The sequence below is a fragment of the Mchenga conophoros genome, unplaced genomic scaffold (assembly GCF_057382185.1).
Source record: "Mchenga conophoros isolate Kocher_MC1m ecotype Shallow Benthic unplaced genomic scaffold, M_conophoros_male_GT1.1 unmapped_scaffold_6, whole genome shotgun sequence".
Taxonomy (NCBI): domain Eukaryota; kingdom Metazoa; phylum Chordata; class Actinopteri; order Cichliformes; family Cichlidae; genus Mchenga; species Mchenga conophoros.
The window spans coordinates 252,886-269,007 of NW_028182333.1; the positions used below are offsets into that span (position 1 = coordinate 252,886).

At 41.7% G+C, this 16,122-nt stretch overlaps 1 protein-coding gene, 1 long non-coding RNA gene and 1 pseudogene across 2 annotated transcripts in view; 2 read left to right on the forward strand and 1 right to left on the reverse strand.

Annotated features, from left to right (window-relative positions):
- Window positions 1-16,122, forward strand: part of LOC146546160 (uncharacterized) — a 168,397-nt gene that overhangs the window by 23,336 nt on the left and 128,939 nt on the right. The gene's annotated exons all lie outside the window — the stretch shown is intronic.
- LOC146546161 (uncharacterized) lies at window positions 1,381-2,689 on the reverse strand (annotated as a pseudogene).
- Window positions 10,759-11,434, forward strand: LOC146546162 (uncharacterized). The gene is made up of 2 exons (XR_014891028.1): window positions 10,759-11,005; window positions 11,331-11,434. It is a non-coding gene; the product is annotated as an uncharacterized LOC146546162 (long non-coding RNA).

Genomic DNA, 16,122 nt, shown 5'->3' on the forward strand with positions numbered 1-16,122 from the left:
CCGAAGGCGTCTCCATAATCGAGACATGGATTGCCATAACCCACAATACTCCATCCCAGATCAGTTCTTTGCACAAACGGCTGATTTTCCTTTCCAGACACAACCTCACAAGGAACAAGTGCTTGGGGGCAGTTGTACCCAATCAGCAGACCAACATCACAGCTTTGTAGTGGAGCGATCTCACTTGCAATGCAGTCAAGATGAGACCATGCCTTAGCTGTTGCAGGCGATGGAATGTGATCTCGGTTTGCGGGAATAAAGTCTCTGGCATACGTCACTGGTAGGGAAATGGTCTTATTTGAGTAGAACCCTCTGACTTGTAGACCTGAGAACTTGCGACAGGACACAACTGTGTTTCTTGAAGACATAGTAGTGAGCTTTAGCTGAGTCGATTCACCTTTGATATGCAGAGCTTGTGCCGTTTCTTCAAGAATAAAGGTCGTATCGCTCTGTGTATCAAGGAGCACGTACACAAGAATTTCATGCGCTGGCTCACCTTTGGTTGACACCCATACTGGAATAATGGAAGATGTGTGAGTGTCGTCAACATTCTGTGTGACTCTGTTAGAAGTCGCTTCACTTGTTGTTGGTGTGACACTGTTGTCTTGTGAGACATCTGCGTTCGTTTGTCTTGTCCTGTCACTGTTCTTGTGTGGATTTCTCCTTGTTCTGTCTTCCTTCGTGCGATTGTCATGAAGACATGTTGGATGTCTTTTATTACATGTGTCACAGGTTTCTCTCCCTTCGCAATCCTTGGAGCGATGACCAGAGTTCAGACAGCCAAAACATAACTTCTTGTCTTGAACAAACTTTAGTCTCTCAACAATGCTCTCATTTATGAACCTTCTACACTTAAGTAGGCTGTGACTCGACCTTTCACAGTACACACAACTAGCACTAACAGTCCTATCATTTGAGTTAGTTGCTAGCACCTTTGCTCCATTGCCTCTGTTCCTTGTTGTTTTTGCCCCTTCAGTTTCACTTGGCTTCAGAGCAAAGAGAGATGTTATGGGATTACAGGCAATTTTGGCTTCCCGTGAGATGAAATCTACGAATTGGCTGAAGCTTGGAAAGGTGTGAGTCTCTTCTTGCACTTCTGTAACCTTTCTGTTCTACCTTGAAGTAAGCCAATCTGGAAGTTTTGCGAGCATTTTTTGGTTTTCATTGCAGTCATTGAGCACTTCAAGCCCCTTCATTTGCGACATGGCTGTCTTACAGCAGCAAAGGAAGTCAGCAAATGCTTGAAGTTCCATACTGCCTTTAGAGCTTATCTTAGGCCATGCGTCAAGTTTGTCTCTGAAGGCCTTTGCTACGAGGAAGGGATTTCCATACCTCTCTACGAGAACTGTCCATGCTGCATAGTATGCAGACTCTGTGCCAAGCGGGAAGTAGCCTTCTATTGCCTTCCTTGCAGGTCCACTTACATATTTCCTCAGATAATAAGTCTTCTCTTCAGTTGGTATATTTTTCCTGTCAATCAGAGTCTGAAAGGAAATTTTCCAATCATTATATCTGATAGGGTCGCCACTGAATATTGTTGGCTCTGGTACCGGAAGACGACTTGCATTAAGAGACACTGCAAATGCTTTGACCAGATCTTCTGTGTTCACCTCTTGGTGCGGTGTCACATTTCGTGGCGAGGAACACCGTTTCATATGCTGGTCATTGTTTTCAGACTTGACTTCATTTTTATCAGATCTGTGGTGAAGTAGGTTGTATATTTCTTCATCTGAACCTTCACTTTGTTCATACACTCGCTGTCGAGCCTTTGCTGCATTCAGCTTTTTTACAGTCTCAAGTCGCTCTACTTCTCTGCGCTTAGCTTCTAGAGCCTTTTGTCTTTGTGCTATTTCTGCTTCTTGCCTTTCAATTTCCTTCATATGGATTTCTTGTTCAAGCAGAACTTGGAGAGCAGCCTCATTTGCTGCAACTTCAGCAGCTGCATCTTGTCTTTTAGCCGAGAGCCGGCTGGAGTGTCTAGAGGAAACCCTCGAATGAGAAGAGAGCTTAGTGTGGTGTGACTTAACACTCATCCTGTCTGAGGCTTCTAACTTAGGCATAGACTCAGTCTCCTTCCATTTTTCATCCCTTTGACTTTTCACATCTGAGGCTACGTATTTAGATGAAGACTCAGTGTCCTTCCAAAGTTCTTCATCTCTTTGAACCTCCGCATTACTTGGGCTTGGACACTTTCTTACAGATTTGATAATTGTCTTTGTTATGGCTTCACACGTATCCATCCTTCGTCTTGTGTCACTATCTGGAGATTCAATACGTCTCAAGTCATCATAGGCTGCATTCACATCCTTAGAAGCACTCAAAACCTTGGAAACATGTTCTTGTAGCAGATCCTTTGAGCATTGACCATCTATAGCTCCTTTGGCATTCTTAATGACAACCTTCCACTTCTCATAGCGCACACTGAAACGATGTGCAGCCTTCTTTATGTGCTCACCGTACAGTTCTTTGCCCTTTTCCGTCAATGTACGGACTCGTTGGCTCTGTCGTGCTCTTTGTGAGGTAGTAGAAACATCATCAGCTGTGCCTTCAACTGCTTGTAGTTGCTCATCTGCAGAAAGTTGTTCCACATCACCCTTTTCACTGACTTCTGGATTAGCCTCAAACTCTGCCATTGTTGGAGGGGTTTGGGTTTTTTGTGTATCTTACTTAGCCTTAATGTAAAGGTGCAGCAGCTTAAATTTGATTTGTTAGTTGAGGAGCAAATGAATATTAATCTTCATTTACTGTTACAACTTTAAAGCACAGTAATTACTATTACTCCTTAAACATCACTTAACATGTATACTTAACTCACATTACATCTCTTCTCCAAGCCAGTAATACTGTTTCTTACAGCAACTGCTGAAGCCCACCATATGCACGATGCACAGGTTACTCATCACAACATTAACTTAACACTGTATGAATATCAGTCACTTGAACAGCAGAAATGTAAACAATGAGAAGGAAAGAAAAAAGAAGAAATATTTCAGTCCTTTGTTTATTTATAAAAGGAAACTTATCTTAATTAATTTTACAGTCCTTTTCCTTTTTATTTCTCTTTCTTGTGGTTAATTATATTGAGTCCTTTAACTGAGGCAACACTTATTTTCGGGGCACCTGAATTTCCTGCGGGGCTGCGTCCTTCATCTACCCGTGCAGAGCGGAGTTCTCACTGTAGCACCCTCAAGGATTGACGTACGCACGATGTAGTTATAAAACAGGGTTTATTCTGGTCTTGGCAACCCGTGAGAACTGCTCACGGACAAAACAATAAAACAAAAACATCACATCAAAATGCGCTCTTGTACATAGTGTCAATCAATCAAAAAAATCCTTAATTACAGAAAATAAACCATTTAAAATACACAAACCTCGTGAGCTGACATCCAGGAAGTGCTAAATAGAGCTTTATGGCCTTATTGCCTTATCTTCCATCTTCTTCGTCAATTATTTTCACTCTTTAAACAATATTTTCTCCATGTGTGGAGCTAACTGTGAGTTGCAGCATGCAGACACCATGTGCGCTAGCAAAAGAAAAGTTGCTGGGTGGAGACCCAAACAGCAAAGCTGTACCCTGCACAGTTCACCACCAGAGGGCGCAAAGGAACAAAATCCAGACATACAGCTTAACAAATATCAAATGCAACAAACATCAAATGCAAAAGACCGTTACACATATCTTTGGTCAGGTGATAAGTGATAGCCTCCGTGATGTCTTTGTGCCTGCGGGAGTTTGACGTGTATAGGGAAGCGCTGTATAAGGTTCCCGTTATTGATGTTTGGGTGGTTGACCCGGACGGATTTTCTCCTGTCACTTTCTCGTCATCCCTGACGTGCTCTCCGTTGTTTTTTCCCTGCTAATTTTAGCATCACACGGCACAGCTTCTGTATCACGTGGTATAAGGCTCCGCCCTTGTGATTTGTTGAGTAGGAAGAGTGAGCGCTTGTTTTCATGCAGAGTACGTCCCGGATCAAAATGTGAAGTTTTACAAATCACCACTTCTTTAGTGAATATCATTTCAGTCTCAGACAATCTCGTTTCTCTTACAGAGGTTGAATGCACCTTCTGCGGATGGCGGTACCACACAGTGTGCGTGGACTTCCCCTGCACAGAAGGCAACTACAAATGCTGTGAATGCTAAATAAACAGAAACAAATGATCCCTGTTGTCTTTGCTTGATGATTGGTTTGAGTCTTGACAATCCACATTGCTGGCGTTGCATCTTTCAATGCCAGCAATGGCAGGTATCAGTGCTCAAAGCTTTTGTGTTTGTTTCCAACAAGTTGCCCACCTCGGGAAACAAAAATGTGTTCTTTTACTTGTCAGATGAACATATGAGACACTTTGACTCTTCAGTGCAGTGTGGAGCCTAACAAAGATCTGTTTTGTGTCCCAGCTGATCAGCAGGAGGAGGAGAGTCTGACGGAGCAGCAGAGGAACATTTTCAGCTACAGTGGGGCAAAAAAGTATTTAGTCAGCCACCGATTGTGCAAGTTCCCCCACCTAAAATGATGACAGAGGTCAGTAATTTGCACCAGAGGTACACTTCAACTGTGAGAGACAGAATGTGAAAAAAAAATCCATGAATCCACATGGTAGGATTTGTAAAGAATTTATTCGTAAATCAGGGTGGAAAATAAGTATTTGGTCAATAACAAAAATACAACCCAATACTTTGTAACATAACCTTTGTTGGCAATAACAGAGGTCAAACGTTTACTATAGGTCTTTACCAGGTTTGCACACACAGTAGCTGGTATTTTGGCCCATTCCTCCATGCAGATCTTCTCGAGAGCAGTGATGTTTTGGGGCTGTCGCCGAGCAACACGGACTTTCAACTCCCGCCACAGATTTTCTATGGGGTTGAGGTCTGGAGACTGGCTAGGCCACTCCAGGACTTTCAAATGCTTCTTACGGAGCCACTCCTTTGTTGCCCGGGCGGTGTGTTTTGGATCATTGTCATGTTGGAAGACCCAGCCTCGTTTCATCTTCAAAGTTCTCACTGATGGAAGGAGGTTTCGGCTCAAAATCTCACGATACATGGCCCCATTCATTCTGTCCTTAACACGGATCAGTCGTCCTGTCCCCTTGGCAGAAAAACAGCCCCATAGCATGATGTTTCCACCCCCATGCTTCACAGTAGGTATGGTGTTCTTGGGATGCAACTCAGTATTCTTCTTCCTCCAAACACGACGAGTTGAGTTTATACCAAAAAGTTCTACTTTGGTTTCATCTGACCACATGACATTCTCCCAATCCTCTGCTGTATCATCCATGTGCTCTCTGGCAAACTTCAGACGGGCCTGGACATGCACTGGCTTCAGCAGCGGAACACGTCTGGCACTGCGGGATTTGATTCCCTGCCGTTGTAGTGTGTTACTGATGGTGACCTTTGTTACTTTGGTCCCAGCTCTCTGCAGGTCATTCACCAGGTCCCCCCGTGTGGTTCTGGGATCTTTGCTCACCGTTCTCATGATCATTTTGACCCCACGGGATGAGATCTTGCGTGGAGCCCCAGATCGAGGGAGATTATCAGTGGTCTTGTATGTCTTCCATTTTCTGATGATTGCTCCCACAGTTGATTTTTTCACACCGAGCTGCTTGCCTATTGTAGATTCACTCTTCCCAGTCTGGTGCAGGTCTACAATACTTTTCCTGGTGTCCTTCGAAAGCTCTTTGGTCTTGGCCATGGCGGAGTTTGGAGTCTGACTGTTTGAGGCTGTGGACAGGTGTCTTTTATACAGATGATGAGTTCAAACAGGTGCCATTCATACAGGTAACGAGTGGGGGACAGAAAAGCTTCTTACAGAAGACGTTACAGGTCTGTGAGAGCCAGAGATTTTCCTTGTTTGAGGTGACCAAATACTTATTTTCCACCCTGATTTACGAATAAATTCTTTACAAATCCTACCATGTGAATTCATGGATTTTTTTTTCACATTCTGTCTCTCACAGTTGAAGTGTACCTCTGGTGCAAATTACTGACCTCTGTCATCATTTTAAGTGGGGGAACTTGCACAATCGGTGGCTGACTAAATACTTTTTTGCCCCACTGTACTTGGACTCAGCTCAGCCACTACAGAGGAAACAATGAGCTCAACACAGAAGGTGACAGACAGAGCAGGACCATATGACCAAAGATATTTATCACCATATACATTTGAACATTTGCCATAACGATGTAGCTGACGATAGAATTGACACCAGACAAAATACTTTACAGCTGCACAACTTTATTAAAAAGCCATCAATGTATTTTCACTGAAACAAGCAGCTGTTGTTTATGTGCATTAAAGTTATATAAAAATGTAACAGTGCAAATGCAAATTCCTCGCTGACAGTTTAACCAAAAGGCGTTTCCAGTGGAAACTGGCCGACACATCCTGAGCATAACCATGTATAATATCCACTAAACTTCAGAAGAGGTTATACAGTCGTGGCCAAAAGGTTTGAGAATTGCATAAATATTGGAACCTGGAGAAGTTGCTGCTTAAGTTTTTATAATAGCATTTTGCCTGCACTCCAGAATGTTATGAGGAGTGATCAGATGAACTGCATCGTCCTTCTTTGCCATGAAAACGAACTTAATCCCCAAAAAGCCTTACCACTGCATTTCATTGCTGTCATCAAAGGACCTGCTGAGACCATTTCAGTGATCGTCTTCTTAACTCAGGTGAGAATGTTGGCGAGCACGAGGCTGGAGATCATCATGGCTGTATCCCGATTCAGGTTCTGCAGCTTTAAAGTCCTCAAGGGCCGCGTACTCAAAGACCGCTAAGGCCGAAGTGCGAGGCTCGTAGGCTCGTGAAATGGGACGTCTAGCCTCCGTCGCGCTGCCCAGGTTGCCTAGCAACCATGATACTAACAGCTGGAAACGTTTCATACAGCTTTGTTTGACAGAAATGAAGGAGAACATATTTAGTTCATTTGTTTCTACATGAGCTCTGTGTGATTTGATGAGTATCTGAGGCTGAGACCACAGGACTGTGAAACATGATTGTTGGGCTTCATTTCTGTGCTGAACAGTCGTTTAAGATTAGCTGTAAATAACAATTAGCTGATGTTGTTCATGAGACTAAAGTCATCTCACTGTGGTAATGTAAATATAATATGGCCAATATTATAGTTATCATATTAATCACTTCACTCACAGACAAGTATCTGTGACAGTGTGTATACAGATGTATCATATATAAGAGACAAATATTGTTCATTTAATATGTTGGTACTAAATGTGGCTCAATGCTTACATATATGTGTAAAAAGCAAATGTACGAGCTGTGATAACTGTGTCTGATAGAATGAAGAGTAGACTGATATATGAAATATTCCTTTATTGGGTGAGAAAATCAGACCATGTCATAACTGCTGTAAGTCACACAGAATAGATATCAGAGCCTTAAACAGGCTGACGTCTGCTAAATGGGTCAAACTGGGCAGAAAGTCTACAAACACATAACATCCTTATAGAATATGATGTAACACTATAGATCAACTTAGCTCAGAATATATAAAGCATATAAACAGTTACAGCAATATGATGCAACAAACACAGCAGCTACTGATCCAAAATACTCAAAGCTTCATAGAACTGAAACCAACATTTATTTTTAGCTCCATCCTGCTGCTGATACAGACTTTAGGTTTCTGAACATTAAACTTGTTGCTGCCTTTCATAGTGTGTAACTTGAAGGCCCTGAGTACTTTCTCCCACACTGGAAACACTGGGATGATCACATTATTTGAACATTACCTAATAAGACGGATTCAGCACAGACAGTTATGTTAAACTTTCCTAGCAGTCCTTCACAAACAGGGAACAGTCTGTCTATTCTCGCCATCTGTCAGCTGCTGCTGGCTCTTCCTCCTCCTCTTCCTCACACACTGCTGAGTTTGTCCTGGTGGATCATCAGGGCTGCAAAGCCTCACAGATGATGTGCAGCAGTGGCTCCCTCAGTCTGTCCTCACTCTGGACACTTGCAGTCGTCACACATGGAAATCAAATGTGTGATAAGCTGCAGGATTCAAACACAAGTGTAACTTATAAACACATGTTCATACTTTTATTCCACAATCAGAGAGAAAGAAACAGAGAGAGAGTGCAGGACAGACAGACAGGTGACAGTCTCAGGTGTACACACTGCTACACAACAGCACCAGAGAAGCAGGATTTAGTGTTTGTGTTATTACGAGTGTAAACAAGAAGAGTTCCAGATGGTGCAGTGGACACATGTGTGACTGCTGTGATTAAAGCATCTTTCTTTCAGCTTAACGAGTGAACCGTCAGCTCGTTCAAACACACGTTAAAGTGCGTTTGGCTCGACACCACCGAACAGAGGCAGCAATATAACACAGCTAACATTAACAGTGCAGTGAATCCTGCTTGTGCCGTGATGTTCAGGACTGCAAACCGAGCAGCATCACTGACTTTCAGCTTGTTGTGTTTGTGGATATATGACTGACTTTAATTATCCACAAAATCATCACATTCTCTGTCAGATTAAGGTCGACTATTGAACAGCGTATATTTTAAAGGCTTTAAAACCAAGTTAACGCTGAAAGTACAAACATCACTAATGTCACATAACTCTGCCGACAAGGCATAGCTATGGCTATGAAATGCTCTTTGTGTATCACTTCTTCATTATGAAAGATGTCATTAATGCACTAGTAATGTCTCATCTGGAGTATTGTTCAATCATTTGGTCAGCAGCTAATAAGACAGATCTTAACAGACTTCAGTTAGTCCAGAATAAGGCGTCCAGATTAGTGTGAAGATGTTCATACTATACTAATATTGATAAAATGCATAATAACCTTTCTTGGCTTCCTGTACAGGCTAAAATATTCTATGGCTTACTTGTAGTTCTAAAGAAAGCAATTCTGTTAAACACACCACATTTATTCTGCTCAGCTGCAGTATCCAGATGAAATACATCATCATATTACACAGTTTTCAACAAGCTGCAATTTAGTAAATGCTCGAGTTAAAAGTAACGTTTTGTAAAACTGTTACATTTAGAGCAACTTTTAAGTGGAATAAGTTGCCTTAAAAAATTAGAGAATTATTCAAAACTTCAATGAACACTTAAAAGCCGATTTACAGAGCTTTTAGTTGTTGTAAATATTGTAAGACATGATTTGTTTTTGAAATTTGTGTAATGTGCCTCAATGTTATTGATATTATTATTATTATTATTATTGATTGCTTATATTTGAACAATTGTGAAACCTCACTGTGGATGTAAGAGTGAAATTATGTGGATATCTTGAATCCACTTTATTGTGTAATATTTTATGTGAGTATTTGACGGAAGACGAGCAACATCTGTTGTGGAAGCTAACGGGGTTCCTTTAGAATAAACAAACATAGGATTTATTATCACTGAATAATTCTGTATAAATCTATACAAATTATAGAAATATGTAATAGGAACCAACAAAATAATCTAAATTATAAAATAGTGTGTGTGTGTGTGTGTGTGTGTGTGTGTGTGTGTGTGTGTGTGTGTGTGTGATTTTAGTGTTTGAACAGTCATGAATTATCTTTAACAGCAGGTTGGATGTAATGTGTTAGAACTACCAGCAGGTGGGGATAAGAGACCTTTAAGGTGTTTGGTGCCACGCTCCACCTTCAGGTTTAAAACTAGTGTTAATGGAGTTTGAAGGTTGAGTTTGTTCCACGACTGCATTTCACTCACTGCCTCTGTTTGTATCTCTGTCACTGCAGGACCAACATGGAGCCAGAAGTCAGCGCTCTCAGGAGGCCGACAAACCTCACAGAAGAAAGGGAGAGAAAAAACACACCTGTGACGAGTGTGGGATGGAGTTTACTCTGAAGGCTTCACTAAAACGGCATCAGGTCATCCACACTGGAGAGAGACCGTTCAGCTGTGACTTGTGTGGAAAGTCTTTTTCCAGGAAGGGTTACCTAAAAACACACCAACTCATCCACAGTGGAGTTAAAGCGTACAGCTGTGATCAGTGTGGCAGAGCTTTTACTCACAGTAGCCACTTACAGAGTCATCTAGTTACCCACTCTGGAATTAAGGCATACAGCTGTGACGAGTGTGGAAAGTCTTTTTCCTTGAAGGGTTACCTAAAAGAACACCAACTCATCCACAGTGGAGTTAAAGCGTACAGCTGTGATCAGTGTGGCAGAGCTTTTACTCGCAGTAGAAGCTTACAGAGTCATCTAGTTACCCACTCTGAAATTAAGCCATACAGCTGTGACGAGTGTGGGAAGGGTTTTACTGTGAGGGCTAAACTAAAACGGCATCAGGTCATCCACACTGGAGAGAGACCGTTCAGCTGTGACGAGTGTGGAAAGTCTTTTTCCTTGAAGGGTTACCTAAAAGAACACCAACTCGTCCACAGTGGAGTTAAAGCGTACAGCTGTGATCAGTGTGGCAGAGCTTTTACTCGCAGTAGCAGCTTACAGAGGCATCTAGTTACCCACTCTGGAATTAAGCCATACAGCTGTGACGACTGTGGGAAGGGTTTTACTGTGACGGCTTCACTAAAACAGCATCAGGTCATCCACACTGGAGAGAGACCGTTCAGCTGTGACTTGTGTGGAAAGTCTTTTTCCTTCAAGCGTTCCCTAAAAGAACACCCAACTCATCCACAGTGGAGTTAAAGCGTACAGCTGTGATCAGTGTGGCAGAGCTTTTACTCAAAGTAGCCACTTACAGAGTCATCTAGTTACCCACTCTGGAATTAAGGCATACAGCTGTGACATCTGTGGAAAAAACCTTCAGCCAGAGAGGGTACCGAAATACACACCTACGCATTCACACCAGACATGATGTGTACTGCTGTGAACAGTGTGGCAAATACTTTACAACAGACGCACACTTACAACGACACATGTTTACCCACACTGAGGAGAGACCTTATCGATGTGACCTGTGTGAGAAGACTTTTAAAGCTCCACATCACCTGAGACGACACCAACAGATCCACACCAGAAAGAGACTCTACAAGTGCAGCTACTGTGAGGTATATATTTATATTGTTATCTTGTCATTTTAGCCTGACTGTTTGGAACAACTCTGCTCATTAAACTGTGTTAGCATGTTAGCAATTCTACTGCATGGAAAAGCAGCTCTGAGTGATTATTCAGATTTTCCTTTCAGTTATGATTTTAGTATTACTGTAGTATTATGGTGGTAGTATTGTAGTTATTGCAGCCCAGTAAACTGAGTGTGTTAACTGAAACAGTCAAATGTAGTTGGACGTCTGCAGAGATGCTCTTTATTTCAGGCGACGTTCAGGATACGAATGTTGAAGGACTGACTTACACTGTCTTTGTGTCTTTGTTTAGAAGCAGAGCGACACAGATGGATCCAGTTCTCAACCCTGTCATCACTGTGGTGGTGGGAAAGACTTTCATTGTGACCTCTGTGGAAAAACTTTCAGTCAGCAAAAGACCCTAAAAGTACATCAACGTAGACACACTGGAGACAAACTGAAATACTGCAAAGAATGTGGGAGAAGCTTCACCACATCAAGTGAGTTAAAACAACATGAACTGATTCACAGTGGGGTTAAAAAGCACCTCTGTGATCAGTGTGGGTCATCCTTCACCACTGAAGGTGAGCTTAAATCACACAAACGAGTCCACACAGGAGAGAAACCACACAAGTGCAGACACTGTGAGAGAAGCTTCTCACGGTCAGGTAATCGTAACATTCATGAACGTACACACATGGAAGGAAACTACAGCTGTGACCAGTGTGACAAGAGCTTCAGGAATCTCAGTTCATACTCTGCACACAAACGATCCCACGTTACTAATAAACTGTTTCACTGTTACCAATGTGCCCAAACATTCACCTCATTGTCTGCTCTGTGCAAACATCAGCGCGATCACTCAGGGCTGAAATCACTCCCATCACTGGATCACAGTGAATCTGAAGACACAGAAAGATCCTCTGGTTTCTGTGTCAGACTCAAACAGCTTGAGATCAGGCTCCACAGAGTTCAGATAGAATCATTTAAACTTGTGTTGAACTGAACTGGTTGCTGGGCTGAACTTCTACATAATACAGATCTACATGGGATCTTCTTTTCTGTGTTTTACTGAGTCAGTTTTGTCCTTTTTTCTCTGTCCTGGTTTTGCTCGTCTGTAAATGATTGAAACTCAGTCAAATAGTTCATTGTTCTCCAGCAAAACGTTTTGGAAACTCATGTTTAACCTTTAAAACTCTGACATGTTTTAGCACACAAGGCTTCATCGGGGAGTTCACTCATGATTGGACCATGAGAACAAAGGTTTTTAGTTCTTTCAAAGAGAGTCTTGGAGATGTTTGATGTTTCTGTTTTTCTGAAACCACCTGAAAGAAAAACTATTTTTCTTGCTTTATGTAGTGTGGAAGTTTTTAATGTTTCTTCATCTGTGATGTTCTTGAATGTGTTCACGTGAAGATGGTACAAATAAACTGTCCTTTCAGCTTTAGCTCCTAATTTATTCATTATTTATGGATGTAGCACAGCAGCCGTCTCTTGATTAACACATGGAGGGCTCGGGATCTGATGGTGTCGTCTCCCTATTTGCCCACTCAGTAAATCTCACTCATGGCCAAGAAATTGAAATAAACCTTGTTTCCCTGCTGGATAGTGATCCACTGTAACTCTGCTCCTCCTTCCTGTTTAGGATTTCTGTGGCTGAAGTAAAATTCCCTCCATCCATCACTTATCCCAGCTAACCCAAAGTGAAATAAAGTTTTGCTCGTCTTAAAAAAGCATTACAATAATGGGCATTACCAATGCAAACTAAATGATACAGAAGATGAAAGAAGAGACTTTGATCAGTTAATAAAGCTCATGATCTGGATTCATTGTGGCTGCTACACAGATACTTCTGGGTCACTTCTCTCAGTTAGGAACCTTCCTCACCAAACTGACTGTTGGACCACACCCCTGGTTTCATGAGAAATTGTTTCAGCCATGATTTCTCTTCCTGTATTTCAGAGTAAAGACTGAAGTGACAAATGGAAGCATGTTTAAAAAACACAATGTGAGAGAGACGTTGAGGTCCTTAGAAGTTACCCTGGGTTTTTCTGTCACCCTGCTAGATGTTACACACCTTGTTATTGGACTGATTTCTACTGCTGGACTACTCCTGCGGAGAGCATTGAGCTGTTATTGAGCTGCACATACGTTACGACCTGCTTAAGTTCGAGGTCACAGCGTCTGTCGAGCAGCTGGAACATAATGAAGTCTACAAGGTTAAAGTTTTCTCTTCAGTTATTGTTCTTTCTGCTGCTTGGTTTGATGGATCTGAGAGCTTTTGTTTTTATTATTGTTATTATAATTATCATGAATATTTTACTCTCTAGAAGCTTTAAAATAGTGTTTGTGTTTGAAAAAATTGATTTAAGAATTGAACAGAAACATCTGTCCTTCTGAAAATCGCCCAAAGGCACGGAGACAAAGTCAAAGGATGCAACCTGTAACTTTCTCTTCCTTCATGTCAGGACCATCATCCATGATTTATATAAAATGCATATAGCAACAGTAGCACTTTAGTTTGGACTTTATGATTTCTGTAACTGGAAAATATTATTTTGTTTAAAGACAGAAGTGACCGCATAGTTGCAACATCAAAGGGAAATATTAATTAATTAGCATCAAGTATATTTGTTGCTTAAGCGTTTGCACTATAACTTAAGTAGGATTATAACTTTTAAGGAAGGAAAGATTTCAGATATTTAGTTCACTGCTTCAGTTATTTTATATGAAATTAAAACATTTACGTTGGTCAAATATGATGCTCTAAATCAAATAAAAGTTTGAAAATAAATGATGTTTTTTTAAATGCTGCAACAAATGTTCACAAAAGTAACTATAATTAAAACCAGTTAAACAAAATCAAATGTTTGAATCATGCTTAACCAAATGCCAGGCTGCAGAGCTGAACCTAAAGTATACGTAGAAAGATTTCAACATCTGAGCAGTTTTTAATGTTTTTATCACATATAAATGTCACAGCAGTGGGTCCTGGCCCAATGCTTTGTGTTTTTGGTTTTCTTTGACTCTTGTTTTTCTTGGTTTTTGTTCTTCTTATTTATCAGGCTCTCAGTAATCTTAGTTCTCCCTCCCTCAGTGTTCATTTCAGCCTGTGTTTAGTTTCTGTTCCCGTGTCCCACGTTTCATCGTTTCATGTCGAGTCAGCCCTGTCTCTCTGTTTCCTGTGTCTCCCCAGTCAGCCCCGCCTCCCTCGGGCACTCATGTGTGATACAGAGTAATAAACCTGACTACATTTGCTACACTCTCTTTATTACCTGTTACTTTAAAATTCATACACTAATTATGTCTGCCCATCTCTCTAATGTGAAGGTCAAAGGTCAACATCCCAGTGACATAAGAATAATCCCAAAGGGGCAAAGGCAGCGGTTAATTTAGCACATTTAGCATTAAGGGTACAGCAAGGATATACTTTTACTTATTGTGGCAGGGGTGTGGTCTCTGGCCTGCTGCAGTGGAGGCTGGTGGCGGGACATTGGACGGCACAGGTGAGGGTGATGGAGCTCATGACTCTCCCCTTTATAGTGACGGAGGAGACTGGCGTGGGGGAAGCGTGTAGTGGAGGAAGCCGAGGAGAGAGCTGGTTTCTGGCTACAAAGACGGCGTCAAACCAGAAAAGATTGCTCATGGTCAAATGTCAAAGGAGCTTGCAAAGAAAAGCGTCTGGACTTCTTTAAGTTGCTTGAAGACGTTTCACCTCTCATCCGAGAAGCTTCTTCAGTTCTAAGGTCAAATGGTGGAGAGTCCCAGATATAAACCTAGTGGGAGTGACCCCCCACAGAGGGACAAAAGGACCCCCTGATGATCCTCTAATCGCCTGAGCCAAGGTGTGAAACTGGGTGTGGGTCCCAATCAGCCAGAGTTTCGGGTGAGTTCATTGTGAAACCTGGCCCCACCTTATCATGCGAATTCCTGAGATCAGATGGCCCAGGATGTGAGTGGGCGTTAAGGCGTCTGGGAAGGGATCTCAAAACTGGATTATTGATGGCAGAGAGTTGATGTCGTAAACCCCGCCTCTGTTCAAAGATGGTCGCTCACAGTGGACATAGATGCTTCTTTCACTCCTCTTTCAAACCATCTGTCCTCTCTGTCCAAAATGTGAACATTGGCATCCTCGAAAGAGTGTCCTTTGTCCTTAAGATGCAGATGGACTGCTGAGTCTTGTCCTGTGGAGGTGGCTCTTCTATGTTGTGCCATGCGCTTGTGAAGTGGCTGTTTGGTCTCTCCAATGTAGAGGTCTGGGCATTCCTCGCTGCACTGTACAGCATACACCACATTGTTAAGTCTGTGTTTTGGCGTTTTATCTTTCGGGTGAACCAGTTTTTGTCTGAGCGTGTTGCTGGGTCTGAAATGCACTGGGATGTCATGCTTGGAGAAAACTCTCCTGAGTTTTTCTGATACACCGGCTACATAGGGGATGACAATGTTGTTGCGTCTGTCCTTCTTATCCTCCCTCGCTGGTGTCTGATCTTCTTTTCTGTGCCTCTTTGCTGACAGTAGAGCTGGGCGATATGAGATTTTTTCATATCACGACATGTTTTTTTCATTTCAGGCGATAACGATATCTATCACGATATAAGCCAAATAACTATATTTATTTAAATGTGCCGTTGCTCACAAGTAAAATGTGAAATAATCAGCAGCTTGTTTTTATTTAAATATTTATTTCCCATAATAAGTTCAACAGGGTAGATGTACTTCAGGAACATGAGACTTTTTCAGATAAATAAAGCCAAATATTGCAAACTACACAAAAGGCAGCCGCTAAAGCGTTTACGTTTCAAAATAGAACAAACGAAACAGACTAAATTGTCAATTCCACTTAGAAACAAAATATTAATTCTAAAAATAAATCTTAGTTTGTTTTACAGAAGAACAGACAAAACTGACTAACTTTTGTCAATATCAAATAAACTGAGAACTAAAAGGAAATTCTCAATCTCTCCTTGTTGTATAGCTGAGCTTTTCAAACAGTTTTAACAGTTACTTTAGTCTGACAAAAGCCGAATGACGAATTAGCGCTTCCAGTCAGAGACTGAGGCTACGTCCACACGTACACGGGTGTTTTTGAAAACGGAGATTTTCCG